The sequence below is a fragment of the Plecotus auritus genome (assembly GCF_963455305.1).
Source record: "Plecotus auritus genome assembly, chromosome: 9".
Taxonomy (NCBI): domain Eukaryota; kingdom Metazoa; phylum Chordata; class Mammalia; order Chiroptera; family Vespertilionidae; genus Plecotus; species Plecotus auritus.
The window spans coordinates 75,628,529-75,644,549 of record NC_137783.1 but is presented as its reverse complement, the minus strand read 5'-3'; the positions used below and the strand labels follow the sequence as shown (position 1 = coordinate 75,644,549).

General features: G+C 41.9%; 1 pseudogene across 1 annotated transcript; it reads left to right on the top strand.

Moving 5' to 3' along the window:
• Window positions 1-300: 300 nt before the first annotated feature.
• On the top strand, window positions 301-673 carry LOC308257679 (large ribosomal subunit protein eL31-like; annotated as a pseudogene). The gene has a single exon. The product of its transcript is annotated as a large ribosomal subunit protein eL31-like (transcript).
• Window positions 674-16,021: the final 15,348 nt, after the last annotated feature.

Below are 16,021 nucleotides of genomic sequence, written 5' to 3'. Positions count from 1 at the left end.
AAAGTAAAGTTCTTAGCTCAGTGACTGGCACAAAGACAAAAATGCTCCTTGCTGTTATTAGTTCTGGGATAAATGTATAATGAGTAGATATTCTAGTAAATAATCTTCCCTCATCACCTGATAAGAGGGTTCCACCTTCACTCAGCTCCTCACTCTCCCTTTTTAACTCTGAGACCATCTCCATGCCTCAGACTAATTCCTGCACCTGTGGCATGCTAAATCACTGTGGCTGTGTCTGAGGAGAAACTGGGTTAATCTATATAATCAATTAAGAAGGGAACTCAACTTGGGCCCAGCATAATGGCTCCTGCAAAGAAGGGTGGCAAGCAGAAGAAGAGCCATTCTGCCATTAATGAGGTAGTGATCAGAGAATACATCATCAACATGCACAAGCACATCCATGGAGTGGGTTTCAAGAAGCATGCCCCTGGGCACTCACAGAGATCCAGAAATTTGCCATGAAGATGGGGACTCCAGATGTGCACATTGATACCAGGCTCAACAAAGCTATTTGGGACAAAGGAATAAGGAATGTCCCATACTATATCCAGGTGCAGTTGTCCAGAAAATGTAACGAGGATGAAGATTCACCAAATAAGCTCTATACATTTGTCACCTACATACCTGTCATTGCTTTCAAAAATCTACAGACAGTTATGTGGATGAAAACTAATTGCTGAGCTTTATTAAGAAAATGCCTGTGGGAAAGGAGGTGGGGCTGGGAAGACCAGGAAGAGCTGTCAGACCTCAATGCAGGTCTGGAGCCTGAAGGAGACAGAAGGAAAGTGAGGTGGAAGCACTGTAGTCTGGCCTGCCATGCAGTCTGAGGAAGGTTCAGCCAACCTATTGAGAGTCCTTGACTCAAAGTTGACTGATAAAGGGGTCTCCCAGGAATGGGTCTTCCTTAGCATCTCAGCCACACACAAGCGGTGATGGGAAAAGCCCATGTAAGTATGGTCTTGATGCAGTGGTGCCTGTGGATTTCAATGAGCAGCAGCCATGACCCTTGTTCAACAACTGAGGCACACTTAGTAAGGGAAGGCACATTTCCTCAGCCACTTTGGAAGGAAAGAGAGAGAAAACAGAGCCATGGGCAGAGGCCAAGGTATGAATTGGTGGAGGGAGCTGTGGAATGAAAGAATGCAGAGCTGTATGGGGATAAGAGTAGTAAGAACATAAAAACTGCTGGAAATTACAAATTATAATCTTGTAATGTTTCTTAAGATACAAATTATAGATTTGAAATTCTTTATATTTTTGGCTACCTGAGCTATGCCTCCAAATGTGATTGAGTCTGAGACTAGTTTTAGTATTAACCAATTCATCTCATAAAATATGGTGCCTGCAATGTAGTAGACATGATTCTAAGTGCTTTATAACTATCAACTCATTTAACCCTACAACAAGCCAGTGATGTATGATTGTCATGCTCTTCATACAGATGAGGAACTGGAGCACGAAGAGGTTGAGTAACACCTGAAGTCATAGCTGGGAAGTGGTGGAGCTGGGATTTAAACCCCAGAGTCTGTGCTCTTGCCTGATATACCATCCCTGGCCACCACTGTGTCTTCTTTTTAAATTAAATTTATTGGGGTGACATTTATATATATAAAAGCCTAAGCAACCATTACGACCGAATGACCAGGACAACCGGTTGACCAGTCGCTATGACACACACTGACCACCAGTGGGCAGATGCTCAACACAGGAGCTGTCCCCTGATGGTCAGTGTGCTCCCATAGCCAATGTCCTGTGGCCGGCCAGCAGCATCGGTGGCCGGCGTACATTCCTTCCGCACCCCACCTTGTGACCATCGCCTCCTCGCCTGACCCCTTCAGTTCCTTCGGCCCCAGGCTGGGATAGAGAACCAGGGGTGTGGGGGAGGATGCAACCCCTTCCCCAGGGGGGCTGAGGACCAGCTCCCTCCTTGGGGCTGGTGGCCAACCTCCCCTGCCCCGTCCCTCCTTCCAGCCAGCAGGCCCTGATCAGCCAGGCCCTGATTGGGACTGATTGCCAGCCAGGCCTAAGGACCCCACCTGTGCACAAATTCGTGCACCGGGCCCCTAGTTGGTTAATAAGATCATATTGGTTTCAAGTGTACATTTCTGTAATACATGATCTATATATTGCATTGTGTGTCTTCTATCCCCTGCCTCCCACTCCTCTCCTCTGCTTTATAGCTTCAGCTGGCCATACCTGTCCTGCAGCATGAAGACACTCCCTCTTGGATCCCCAGCTCTCCTGCACAGTCCTTGAGGACCACAGGCCCCTTATGCCCTGAGCTCCTGAAGCACTTAGCACAGGCCAGCCCAGGTGACCACTATGTATTTGCTGATTCTTTGATCATCTTCGGAAGCACTCTGCTTAGTTATTTGGGGCTTGCTTAGTTCAAAGTCAGCTCTGGAATAAGGCTGAGGTTCATTCTGTGTGAGGAGGAGAAACACCTTCACAGGAGACATGAACAACCTTCAGTGTTACTCCACAACCATCTGGAGGTCTAACTATACCTTCACGTTATTCCCTGATCACTCTTTTTTCCTGTCTCTTACTAAAGTCTTCAATCTACTACTCAAATGTAGGAATAAGTGCCATACATGCCTGCAATGCCCAGTTTCTGCCAAATGGGACCCCAGGCATTTTTGAACGTCTGCACTTGCCCGAGGGTACCCAGGCTCAAGGGAGTGCAACACTGAATAGCAGATAACACACAATGACAGGTTGGGAGAACACTTATGTTTTAAAACTTTACATAACGAAATATTTTATATTGAAAGTATTTTCTCCTTATTTTTTTGAACAAGGAGCCCCATACTTTTATTTTTTGGGGGGCCCAGAAATTATGTAGTCAGCCCTGTGATTACTCACCAAGTAGTATGGTATCTCTCACCAAAACATCGTGAGAGTTTTGAGCTGAGAACAAGGGCCAGGCCCCTGAGGACAGGGACCGCCAGGACTGCAATGAAAGGGTTGGCTCAGTTGGTTGGAGTATCATCCCCATACACCAAAAAGGTTGTGGGTTTAATCCCTGGTCAGGGTGTGTACAGAAGGCAATTGATTGCTGTTTCTCTTTCACATCAATATTTCTCTCTCTCCCTCTAAATATCAATTAAAAAAACACACACACATATATCCTTAGTGAGGGTTTAAAAAATAGTAAAATACTACTTCTAAAAATAAGAGCATCATGGCCATCAAGAGGCTGAGTGAATGCTCCGTTTTTCCAGGCCCCCAAGTTCTGCCCAACCCTTTGGTCAACCGTACCAACCCAGGCAGGTTCAGCACTGAGCACAGCATTCTGCATGGTGCAACAGGTGATGTGGCTGACTCAGCAAGGAAGCTGATTGCATCTTTGGCTTTTCAAGAGATTATTATAAGCAGCCAATAGGAAAAAAATTTTAATGTTAAAGAATCACTTCTGTCCCTAAACCCACTGTGTTGTTTCTGCATATTTTCAAAGCATTTAGAATGTATAAGAGGTATTATTAGGTATTATTATGGGAATAAATAACAATATTTATGGGCTTTTCATTGAGAGTGTGATCAGCTTTGTGCAATCCCCTGCCCACACTGGGGAGCAGGCCTCTAGGAGAGTCCGGGCTGGGTCCTTCGGGGGAAGGGCCCACGCAGCGGATCCGAGTCCCACACACCTGCTCCAGAGCTTTTCCAGAAGCACCACCAGCCAAAACTGGCTCTGTCAGGTCTGCTGCTGGCTGAAATCCCCACACACACACCACGGAGAAATATTTTAGGGCTTTTATGAACACTGTAGAGAGAATTAATCGACTATGTTTCTTCCAGGGTGTCAATCTCCTAGGAGTCCCAGAAGCAGGGAGTTCGGATTGGAAGGAGTCTGAAGGAGACAGAGGTGGTGTGAGGACCAGTCTGACTTGGGCTTAGTGAAGAAATGCTTTGTTAGGTGGCAGAAAGAGAAGGGGAAGGAGATGGAGGTACAAGGCTATGAAACCCTATAATTTGCCCTCTAAAGTCAGCCCTGTCAGCTTCCTCACCCAGTGGTCCTCTTGTTTCCCACCCCAGCCCAGCCCTGTCCTCCGGCTTCAATGTTTTCCTGCCAAGGCAAACCATCGTTCTTCACCCAATCTCAAAACCACCTCACCCTCCTCCACTGAGTATCCTTTCTTCTTAAAGGATTTTAACAATTGAACATTTGAACATGATGTTAAATTACGTTCTGCTCAGGATGGGAGCATATCAGGGCACCTTGCAGGATCCTCAGTGCCACCAGTGTTCTCCTATGAGGAACCCCGAGGTTCTCCTGTAGGAAAACATCACACTGAAGGAAGGAGGGTCAGGGGGGGAACGACTCTCTTGAAATCAGCTGTCAGAACGATGCTGAATGCAGGCCTAATGCCCGAGCTCCGGGTACGGAGTCTGTTGTAAAAGAAGTCGGAATGATGATGGTGGTAATGGTGGTGACCATGAAACACAGCTTTAAAAGGTCTGCAGTGGCTGGGAGAGGGTTTGGCAGCACCGGCAGCCAGTGGCAGCTGCAGGAGTGGCCTTCAGCCTGGTGGGCACCGTGAACTCCAGCAGCAGCTCGAGATGAAGGTAGGAGGAAAATGTCTGACCCACCACAGGAGGACCAAAGGTCCATGTTGTAAAAATCTTGTTAGACCTGCGGGGCATGCTCTGTGGACTCCCAGAGCCATTGGAGGAGATATAAAAAGGAGGATTGGAATTCCCGCGAATGAGAGAGCAGAGACAGAGAAACCCTGATGGCCCTGTGGTCACTCCCACCTGGTGTGGCTGGGCAGGTGAGGCATCTGACTGAGCCGGGGGAGAGTGGGCCTCATGGGATTGTGTGGCTTCTTCTACTTACAACTCTCTCTTGACACAATGATCATTTTTCTCAGATCATTGTTGGGAAGCGCTGGCAACGGTTCTGAGGGACAAGATGGTATGTGTTCCTTTTACCCCAAAACTGTACATTTACTGGCTTGTGACACCTTCTTGGCAAAACACTGCAAAGAGTCAGCTCATGGTATGTATTTTACCAAGTGTTCAAACATTTTCTTTACCATAAAGTTATAATGCTTCCCAGAAAGGGGTGGTAGGAGGGGTACTCAATCAATAGAGATGGAATTAGTTAGTTCATTGCAATTTCAATGATCTCAGTTCCTGAAACCGTGGGGCAGCTTTTAAAAATAACTCTTCTCACCGGCTGGTGGTTTCTGCGTGTCACAAAGATGATGCCAGTTGTTAGGGATTGGCGTTAAGTGTAGCCTCAGGCTCACATTGTCTAATTAGACACCATCAACCTCAGCATAAGACTTTGCACTGTGGCTTGAAAACAAGGAATAAAAATAATATTTAGTATCACTTGGGAAGGCCTTCCCAAAGGGAAGGCCACAACTCAAATGATCTGCGATGAGGTTACAGAGCCCTGTTTCTCTGGTTTCCCGCTCCTCTTTCGGGGGCATTTCTTGCCCCCTCTGTTGAGAGTGTTGCCTGAAGTCTGTCTCCCTATGAGCTGAAGGGAGAGGAGCCAGGCTCTGAAAGCATGAAGTGCTCTGCTGTTGCCACCTACTAATCCTCAAACAGCTCTCAGTCCTCCTGCCACTCCATTCCCTATTGAAACCACTTTGTCATGCATGCAGTGGTTTCTCTCCTGACTTCTGTGCTCCCCAAACTCCTGCCTCACCTGTACTCAGTGGCAATGCCAAGGAGAGTGCTCAGCCCATTTCCATCAGCCTCTCCAAATACAGCTCAAATCTTACAGAGGCTCTTGTTGTGCAAGAACAATTTATATTTGTCGTTGAGATATAAATAGTATCTTTATTCAGTGGTATTCCCTTTTTTAATTACATACACTGTAAAACAAAACAAACAGGTTCCAAGCAAATGCTCCTTCAAAACAAGGCACCAGATTCCAGCTCTTCAGCAAATATCCACTCCTGCCTAACGAATACACTTCTCCTCTGGCAAAACATCTCCCTCATGAGGTGCTGGGCTCTTAGGTCTGCAGAGCAAACTTCCCAAGGGAGGGGAATATTATATCGTATTATCTTGAAGTTTTTTTCACTGTTGTTGTTATTGTTGAGGTAAAAAACAACAACATATAGGATATAGGATATCTTATCTTATTATAAAATTACTTTAATAAGTGAACTTTTTAAATACAGCAGCAATAATAACAGTCATAATAATGTAGTGTGGCGTTTATGACATATATAGAGGTAAAACAGCACGAAGTTCAAAAGGGGATAAATGCAAATATAGTATTGAAAGGTTCTGATGCCATATGTAAAGCAGTATACTATCACTTGAAGGGACACTAAAGGAAGTTAAAAGTGTGCACTACACACCGTAAAGCAACCACTACAGTAATAAAACAAATAGTTATGGATAAAAAGCCAATAAAAGAGAGGAGATGGAATAATAAAAAAATGCTCAATTAAATTAAAAGAAGAATTTAAAAATAGAAAAAAGAAAACATGGAATAGATGTGATAGATAAAAAACAAATAACAAGATGGTAGTTTTAAACCTAACTGTATGGAACCACATTAAATAAGGTCTAAAAACTCTAATTAAAGGGCAGAGATAGTCTGATTGGATAAAAAATAAGCAAGGCCTAATAATATGCTGCCTACTAGAAACTGACTTTAAATATTATGAGAAAAATTGGTTTAAAATAGCCTATTATTTATTCATTATTATTTCATGAAAATATGTGTGAACACTAACCAAAAGAGAAATGGAATAACTGTTAATATCAAAGTAGACTTCACTGCAAATACTAACAGGAATTAATAAAAAGGTCATTTTATAATTACAAATGGGTAGACTCATATAGAGGACAAAATTTAACATCTATGCACCTGCTAACAGAATTTTACATGAATGAAAGAATTGTAGGCACTTATAATGGGAAATCTCAATACTCTTCTCAATAATTGAGAGAATAAGTAGACATAAAATCTGTAAGGATCTAGAAAAGTTTAACAATACTGTCAGGCACCTCAACCTAACTAGGTTTATAGAACACTCCAGCTAAGAAACCCAGAATACACACTCCTATCAAGTGGACATGGAACATTTACTGAAACAGACTATATTCTGGACCATAAAACAAATTTCAATAGATTTAAAAGGATTCAAATCAATATCACTAGTCATTAAGGAAGTGCAAATTAAACCTACAATGAGGTACACATCTATTTGAATGGCTCAGAAGAGTGACCATGCCATGTATACCAACTGTTTGGGAGGGTCCCTGTTGCAAATGTAAAAATCACACAATTAGTTTGGAAAACTGAAAATCCCTTAGAAAGTTAACCCTATATCTGCCATATGATCCAGTCATTTTACTGCTAAGTATTTATCCCAGAGAAATTAAAGCTTATGTCCACACAAAGACTTGCATATGAGTGATCATCTAAGCTTTATTTGTAATGGCCCCCAAACTGGAAACAACCCAAGAATGCATAACTGAATTGTGATATTCTATGAGAAATTACAAAATAATAGAAAAAAAATGAACTATTGCTTCACAAAATGTGATGGATCACAAAATAATTCTGTATGAAAAAGTTAAACAAAAAATATTACATACTGTATAATTCCATTAATATAAAATTCTAAAATTCAGACTAATCTTACAGTGACTGGAAGTAGACCAGTGATTGTCTAGTGCAGTGGTCGGCAAACCGCAGCTCGCGAGCCACATGCGGCTCTTTGGCCCCTTGAGTGTGGCTCTTCCACAATTTACCACAGCCTGGGTGAGTCTGTTTTGAAGAAGTTGCATTAGAAGAAGTTTAAGTTTAAAAAATTTGGCTCTCAAAAGAAATTTCAATCATTGTAACTGTTGATATTTGGCTCTGTTTACTAATGAGTTTAACAACCACTGGTCTAGTGGAGGGGTGGAGAAAGGCATTACAAAAGAGCACAAGGGGTATGTGGGGGGGTGCAGGCTAAAAGAGGTCAATAGGGATAAAAAAGGGCATATGTAATACTTTCAGCAATAAAGATTAAAGAAAAGAGCACAAGAAAACTTGCTGTGATGGATACGTTTATTATCTTGATTGGGTACACACACACACACACACACACACACACACACACACACACACACGCTGCAGTGAAACCAAAATAATGTTGCAGATCCAATTTAGGTTGCTAATTAGCTAACACTTTGAGATGGGGAGATAGCCTGAATTATCCAGGTGGACTCAATCTAATCACAGTAATTCTTAAAAGCAGAGAATCTCTCCTGGCCGTGGTCAGAGAGAGATGGCAACATGAGGAAATGTTGACACTGTTGGTAGTTCTGAAATGCCAGGATCAGTGAGAGGCCCCAGGAGCTGGAATATGCCCAAACCCTATCTCTCCTGAAACTTCCAATGCCTTGACTATAGCCCAGTGAGACCCATATTAGACTTTTGCCCTCTAGAACTGTAAAATAATACATTTGGATTGTTGTAAATCACTAAATTTGCAGTAACTGGTTATGGCAATAATAGAAAACTAATACACCACACTTACTCATAATCTATATATATAAAACCCTAATATGCAAATAGACTGAACAGCGGAACAACCAAACAACCGAACAACTGGTCACTATGATGTGTGCTGATCACCAGGGGGCGTGCGCGGAACATGGCGGGTGTTGGCAGCAGGTGGCAGAGCACAGAACATGGCGGGTGTTGGCAGCAGGTGGCAGAGCACAGAACATGGCGGGTGTTGGCTGCAGTGGGATGGTGGAGTAGGTGAGCAGGGGCAACAGACCAAGGCAGGGCGCCATTCACTGTCATCAGGGTGAGCCTCTGGTGGTTACTGAAAATGCTTCACTCCTGTGCGCCACGGTCCTGCCTGGTGCTCGCACCTGCTGCCAGCACTGGAGCCACCACTTGCACCCGCTGCCGGCACCCAGTGCTGGCCCCGATCACTCAGCGCCATCAGTGGGTGCGAGTGGCGGCTGCCAATCCTGATTGCCCCTGAGGGCTTCTCTACCTCCCCCTCTTCCTAAGGGGCGATCTGGGCAGCAACCGCCACTCACACCCAGTGCTGGTGCAAGCCCTGCTCACACCCGCTGCTGGCACTGGCCCCAATAGCTCCACGCCATCAGCGGGTGCAAGTGGGGCCAGCGCCTTCAGTGTGTGGAAGCAGTGGTGGCGGGAGCGGGGTTGCTGGCAGACAGGGGGCCGGGGGCTGCGATGGGAGGGGCCTGGAAGGGGCACAGAGGATGAGCTGAGACCTGCCCCTTTGCCCACTGCAGCCTTGTGGCCCACAGTTCCTTGGAAGGTGCATGAATTCATGCACTTGGCCCTTAGTGTTTAATATCATCAGACCTTAAAATTATCCTAATCTGGTGGTGGAATGGTATCCTTTTAAATTCAGATTTTCCTGATTACTATTGATTTTAGCCTCAATGCATATATTTCTTCTGTAAGTTGTATATTCCAGTCCTACAATGATTTTTAAAATTGGGTTATTTTATTAATTAGTAAAAATTATTTATATATGTTGGATGCCATTCCTCTTTATGCATTGTAGATAGTTTCTCCTGACTGTTCATAATTTTAATTTTTGTAATGCCTTTGACATAGAAAAGTATTAAATGTTATGGCAAAATTTATCTGTCCTTTAAAAGTGGTGTGTGTGTTGAGAAATCGCACCCCATTCAAGGTCCTAAAAATAATCTACCATCTTTTCTCCAAATGGCTTTAAATTGTATATTTTAGGTTACATGTATGGCTTTTATTAGGTGTAATCAATTGTCTCAACTTCACTTACAAAACTAAATCACTTATTCCTTATTTATTAATAAACTTCACATCTATTATATGTTAAGTACCTATATAATACATGAGTTTATTTCTGGTTTTCTATTAAGTTATATTTATTTATTTGTCTAGTCTTATAGCAATATTATATATATATATATATTTTTTTTTTAAGAATAGCTACATATATATATACATATATATATATGTAACTATTCTTAAAACTCTCTATATAAATGTTAGAATCTATGTTTCAAACTAACATCTACAGAGAATGTAAAAAGCCTCTATGAAAAACAATATGGAGGTTCCTAAAAAATTAAGACTAAAACTACCAAATGACCCTGCAATTTAACTTCTGGGTATCTAGCTGAAAAATTTGAAAACACTTATTCATAAAGATATATGTACCCCTGTGTTCACTACAGCATTATTCATAATAGCCAAGACATGGAAACAACCTAAGTGTCCTTCAATGAATGATTGGATAAATAAGATTCGATACATATGTACAATGGAATACTATCCAGTCATAAAAAATTATAAAATACTAGAGGCCCCATGCACGAAATTCATGCACTGGGGGGGCGGGTGTCCCTCAGTCCAGCCTACACCCTCTCCAATCTGGGACCCCACGGGGGATGTCCAACTGCCCGTTTAGGCCTGATCCCTGTGGGAGATCTGGCAGTCGAACAATCTGGGACTCCAACTGGACATCCCTCTCACAATCCAGTACTCCAACTGCTCGCCTGCCTGCCTGCCTGATTGCCCCTAACCGCTTCTGCCTGCCAGCCTGATCATCCCCTAACCACTCCCCTGCCGGTCTGGTCACCCACAACTGCCCTCCCCTGCTGGCCTGGTCACCCCTAACTAGCCTCTCCTGCTGGCCTGACTGCCCACAACTGCCCTCCTCTGCCGGCCATCTTGTGGCAGCCATCTTGTGTGAGGGCATGATGGTCAATTTGCATATTACCTCTTTATTATATAGGATTGCCATTTGTGACATGGATGGATCTTGAGAGTGTCATGCTAAGTGAAATGAGTCAGAAAAGGACAAGAAGCATGTCCACAGTGCTGTACCACTTTACATTCCCACCAGCAGTGAATGAAGGCTCCTTTTTTCTTCACAACCTCTCCAACACTTATTATTACTTTTCTTGTTGATAATAGCCATTTTAAGAAGTATGTAGTGGTATCTCATTGTAGTTTTGATTTTCATTTCTCTAATGGCTAATGAAATTGAGCACCTTTTATATAGCTATTGGCCATCTGTATGTCTTCTTGAGAGAAATGTCTCTTTGGGAACTCTGCCCATTTTTTAAAATGATTTTATTTTATTTTATTTTTTCCACCACCTATCCTCTCTCCCACCTCTCTCCACCCCCTCTCACCAATATTCACTAAACTATCGTCCTTGTCCACGAGTTCCTTCTCTTTTTCTTTTTCTTTTCATTTTCCTCAATCCTTCCACCAAACCACCCCCCCCACCCCCGAATGCTCCCCACACACACACCAGAGCTGTCTGCCTCCTCTCTATCTATGAGTCTGCCTCTACCACTTCTGGGAATTTAGCTTCCCCAAAAAACAGAAACAGTAATTAGAAAGAACATATGCACCCTATATTCATTGCAACATTATTTACAATAGCCAAGATTTGGAAGCAGCCCAAGTGTCCATCAGATGAGTGAATAAAACAGCTATTGTACATTTACACAATGGAATACTGCTCTTCCATAAAAAGGAAGAAAATTTTACTCTTTGTGACAGCATGGATGAACCTGGACAACAGTGAAATAAGCCAATCAGAGAAAACAAGTACCATATGATTTCCCTCATATGTGAAATTTAATAAACAAACTAAACTTTACCAATTTTTTAACTGAATTGTTTGCTTGATTTTAAGTTTTATGAGTTCTTTATATATTTTGGATACTAACCCCTTGTCGGAACTATTGTTTGCAAATATCTTCTCCCATTCAGTTGGTTGCCTTTTTGTTTTGTTGGTAGTTTCTTTTACTGTGGAAAAGCTTTTTAATTTTTTAATTCCATTCATTTATTTTTGCCTTTACTTCCCTTGTCTTTGGGGTCAAATTCATAAAATATTTTCTAAGACCAAGGTCCGTAAGTTTAGTACCTATGTTTTCTTCTATGTACTTTATTGTTTCAGATCTTATATTTAGGTCTTTGATCCATTTTGACTTAATTTTTATACATGGCAGCCAGGTCAGTGAGAAAAGAGACTCTGGTGACTCAAGTCAGAGATGTGAGACACAGGGATTCCTCCTCACATGCAGGTTCTACTCTACATCCAGATTCTACTTTGGATGATGTGGGCTCGAATTTTATTAGAAAAGGGGAGCAGTTGCTTTTCTTCAATCAGAGAAAGTAACAAGTTACAACAAGTCTTCAAATGTTTATAGAGCTTTCAAAGGAACAACAGACTTCCCTTAGGATCAGTGAGGAATATTTAGGAGCCAGAGATGTACATCTTCTTCAGGCTGCAGGGGCCAGGCAAGGTCCATGACGGCTAGAGTCACCCTTACAGGCCACGCCTCTGCCAGGGTGAAAGGGTGCTCCCGAGCAAGGCTGGGCAGGCAGATCTAGGAGCTGCAGCCCCCAGACTGGCATTGTGCCACCCAATCTCTTTCTGGGCCTGTGGTCTGGATGGCTGAGGAATACCAACCAGAGTTACTTGTGCTATGAATTGTGCCATTGCCTGCCTTTAGAGTTTGAATCAGAAATCTGAACTCTATAAAGCTCTTGCCTATGGCATATGACTTTTTAAAACCTTATTTTGTTTTCTTATATGTTAATAAATGTTTTTCTCTTTTTTAAAAAAAAAAAACAAACATAGCCTTCAGTTACAAGGGGCAGAGATCCATGATTCAAAGTGACAAGCAATAAAATATTATTCCTATCCAAAAGGAAGTCCAAGGTAGGAGGAGTCAGTGGTTCAAGGACCTAAGTTCTTCTTTTTTTTATATTCTTCCATCTTTAGTATGTCATCTTTCTCCTCAGAGCAGCTTCTCCTGTGGTCACAAGAGAGTTACAACATTTCAGGTATCACATCAGACACCTCAACATGTGAAGGGAGAAGAGATCTCTCTTCCTATGTGTTCCTCTTATGAGAGAAAATCATTCCCAGAAGCCCTCCAGCAGACTTCTTTCAAGTCTTATTGGCCAGAATTGTCATATGCTAATGCCTATGCCAATACCTAATATGGCAAATAAGACCACTATGATTGGCTTAGAATAATCAGGACTGAGAGTGGGGCCAGCTTCCTTAAGGCATATGACTGAATGGAAGAGAGTGAAAATATGAATAAAATCAGGATTCTCCTTGGGACAGAGAAAGGGAATGAAATGGGAAATGAATACAAACTAGGCAATAGATAGTGAGCACAACACCTATTGCTCCTGAATAAGGAAGTTTCCCAACCTAGGTTCAGACTAGGAAGGAATTCATATTTGCTCTGGTGGTATTTGGAATAGACCATAAACAGCCATAGGAGGAAAAAAGTGGATGCTCCAGCAGAGACAGGGAGCAATAGGGGCCACCCAGGGACACTGGCTCATTTTCTCCAGGGTGTTTCTTCAACATTAGATATGCTGCTTCCATCTCACGTGCAAAATATAACTTAATAAAACCAGAAGCAAATAGTTTTAAAACTGTTGTCATGGGGGCTTTGACTCTTTTTAAATTACATGATTAACAGGAACCTCAGGAAACTGCCCCAACAAGGAGCCATTAGCCAAAAGCACTGACAGCTGGAGAGCTGGAGTGAGTCCACTAGGAGGGATCCCTCCAGTTGTGAGGGGGTGGATACCATTATGCATATTTGAAATCTTTAAGCAACGTTGACCTCAGGAGCAGGGAAACGCTCTGCTCCTACTCCACAGAGACATTTTAAATACACGGCCAACCTCAAGGTCAACTAAGGAAGGGGACCAGCAAGAAATAAAAGAAGCAGAAATTGAATTCAAAAGATCACTCTTACTGATCAAAATTTCTTTAGACCACTTCTACTAAAAATGCAGTATCATCGACATGACCATCATTGACAGTATCATCAACAGCTGGGAGCTTGGGGAAATGCAATTTCTGAAGCTATACCCCAGACCTATTGATGCAAAATCTCAGGATTAACAACCCATAAATCTGTCTTTTAAACTGTTCTCCAGTGATTTCTTCAAGCTTAAGAGGCATTGCTTTAGGTCTGTGTTGTCCCTGTGGCTTTTCCAAGAACATTAGTAGATCTTAGTAGATCTTAAGGGGGGGAGGGGGGTGGAGGGGTAGTGTTCAGGAGGAAGGAAAGGCAATGGGTAAGGCCCCAGACATTCTTATCTGAAAGAAGATGATTAGCTAGCAGCAAAAAAAAAAAAAAAAAAAAGGCTAAAACAGGCAGGGCCTGGAAAAACATCAGTAAATCAGTAACTTACCCTAAAAGGGTGATATTATCAATTTGTAATAAAATCCAGTGTGTCAGTGATGTGGCATTACATGGGAGAACTTTTATGAAGAAAAGGCCTCATATTCAGGGCTGTGGCACTTATCTGTTTGGCTATGCACTGCACAGCTCCAGGAGGAACCTATGCTTTTAGTGGTGTCCTAGCATTGTGCAACATGGCAGCCCTGCTGATAATCCCCTGAGATTAAAGCATTTTAGATCTAAAAAAGATCATAAATCTCAATGCTTCTAAATTATAGACCAAAGGAAGTAAAATAACTTGACTAGATCACATGGTTTACTTAGCAAATCCAAATTTCTACCTTAGGAAATGAGTTTCTAGAGAACAATTTTAAATAAATAGAGAGCTAAATATTGAAAAATATTGGATTTATTTCAATGACAACAAGAAGAAAATAAAATAAAACCTAACACAAGTACCTAAGAAGATGGAAATTGTTCTGTAAATTACATTAAACATAATTGCATTAATTGGTTAGGTAAATTACATAGATTATGCATGTATACCCACATATACATACAAATTATATAAATGTATATATTACCAGTCATGGAAGTGAAGAAGCCATCTTGGGCATTTTAGCCTCAATGTATATTCCATATATCTGATTGGAGACAGCTCTGACATCAAATGATTATAATTCTTGATTGATCTTCTCTCCATAGTTGGTGTTATTCATATAGTTATACATATATTTATGGATATATCTATAACTATATACAAATTTATATTTTCCTGTTCTCCTCTCACATTTTATCAGTAAGTGGAGGATGGAAATTAATGATGCAAAGGTGTCTGAGATTTTAGCACAACTGATTTTTAAAGCTTCAGGTAAATATTTCCAAAAGCAAGTAGTAAGTGTTCCTCTCTGTGCTCTCTGCTTAACCCTTCAGAACATAACATGTAGCCACCACATTAGAATGAAGTTAGCATGGGTGTTCACACTGCAGTTTACTTGGTTTTGATGCCCTAATGGGAGTCACCTGAATTAGGTATATGATAATGTTGGAAGGATTCTTTAACAAAGGATTTTATTAAGACTCTAAACTTTAGAGTGATCAGCAAACTCATTAGTCAACAGAGCCAAATATCAACAGTACAATGATTGAAATTTCTTTTGAGAGCCAAATTTTTTAAACTTAAACTTCTTCTAACACCACTTCTTCAAAATAGACTCACCCAGGCTGTGGTATTTTGTGGAAGAGCCACACTCAAGGGGCCAAAGAGCCGCATGTGGCTCGCGAGCCACAGTTTGCTGACCACTGCTCTAAAGGGAATTATTGAAACTCCAAACCAAATTGCTTATGATAGATATATACACACCACAAAACTACAAGTCTTTAAATCTTTAAAACATTAGTGTTTGTAATGGAACAGGCTCTATCTAAGCAGCTTCTATGTCACTGTAGATCCTTCTCCACATATTACACGCTCCCTGAGGGTTCTGCAGGAACCCTCATTTCTTTCTTTTTCTAAAATATATTTTATTGATTTTTTAGAGAGGAAGGGAGAGGGATAGAGAGTTAGAAACATCCATGAGAGAGAAACATTGATCAGCTGCCTCCTGCACACCCCCCCATTGGGGATGTGCCTGCAACTAAGGTACATGCCCTTGACTGGAATTGAGCCTGGGATCCTTCAGTCCGCAGGCCAACGCTCTATCTACTGAACCAAACCAGTTAGGACAGGAACCCTCATTTCTTATTAGAGAAAGTTCTAGTCTGCTTAAGCCATTTTCCAAGTAGAGTCTTTAAGAACCAGCTGGTTTACTTGGAAGACTTGTTTTCTCTACAAAATGATCTGTAA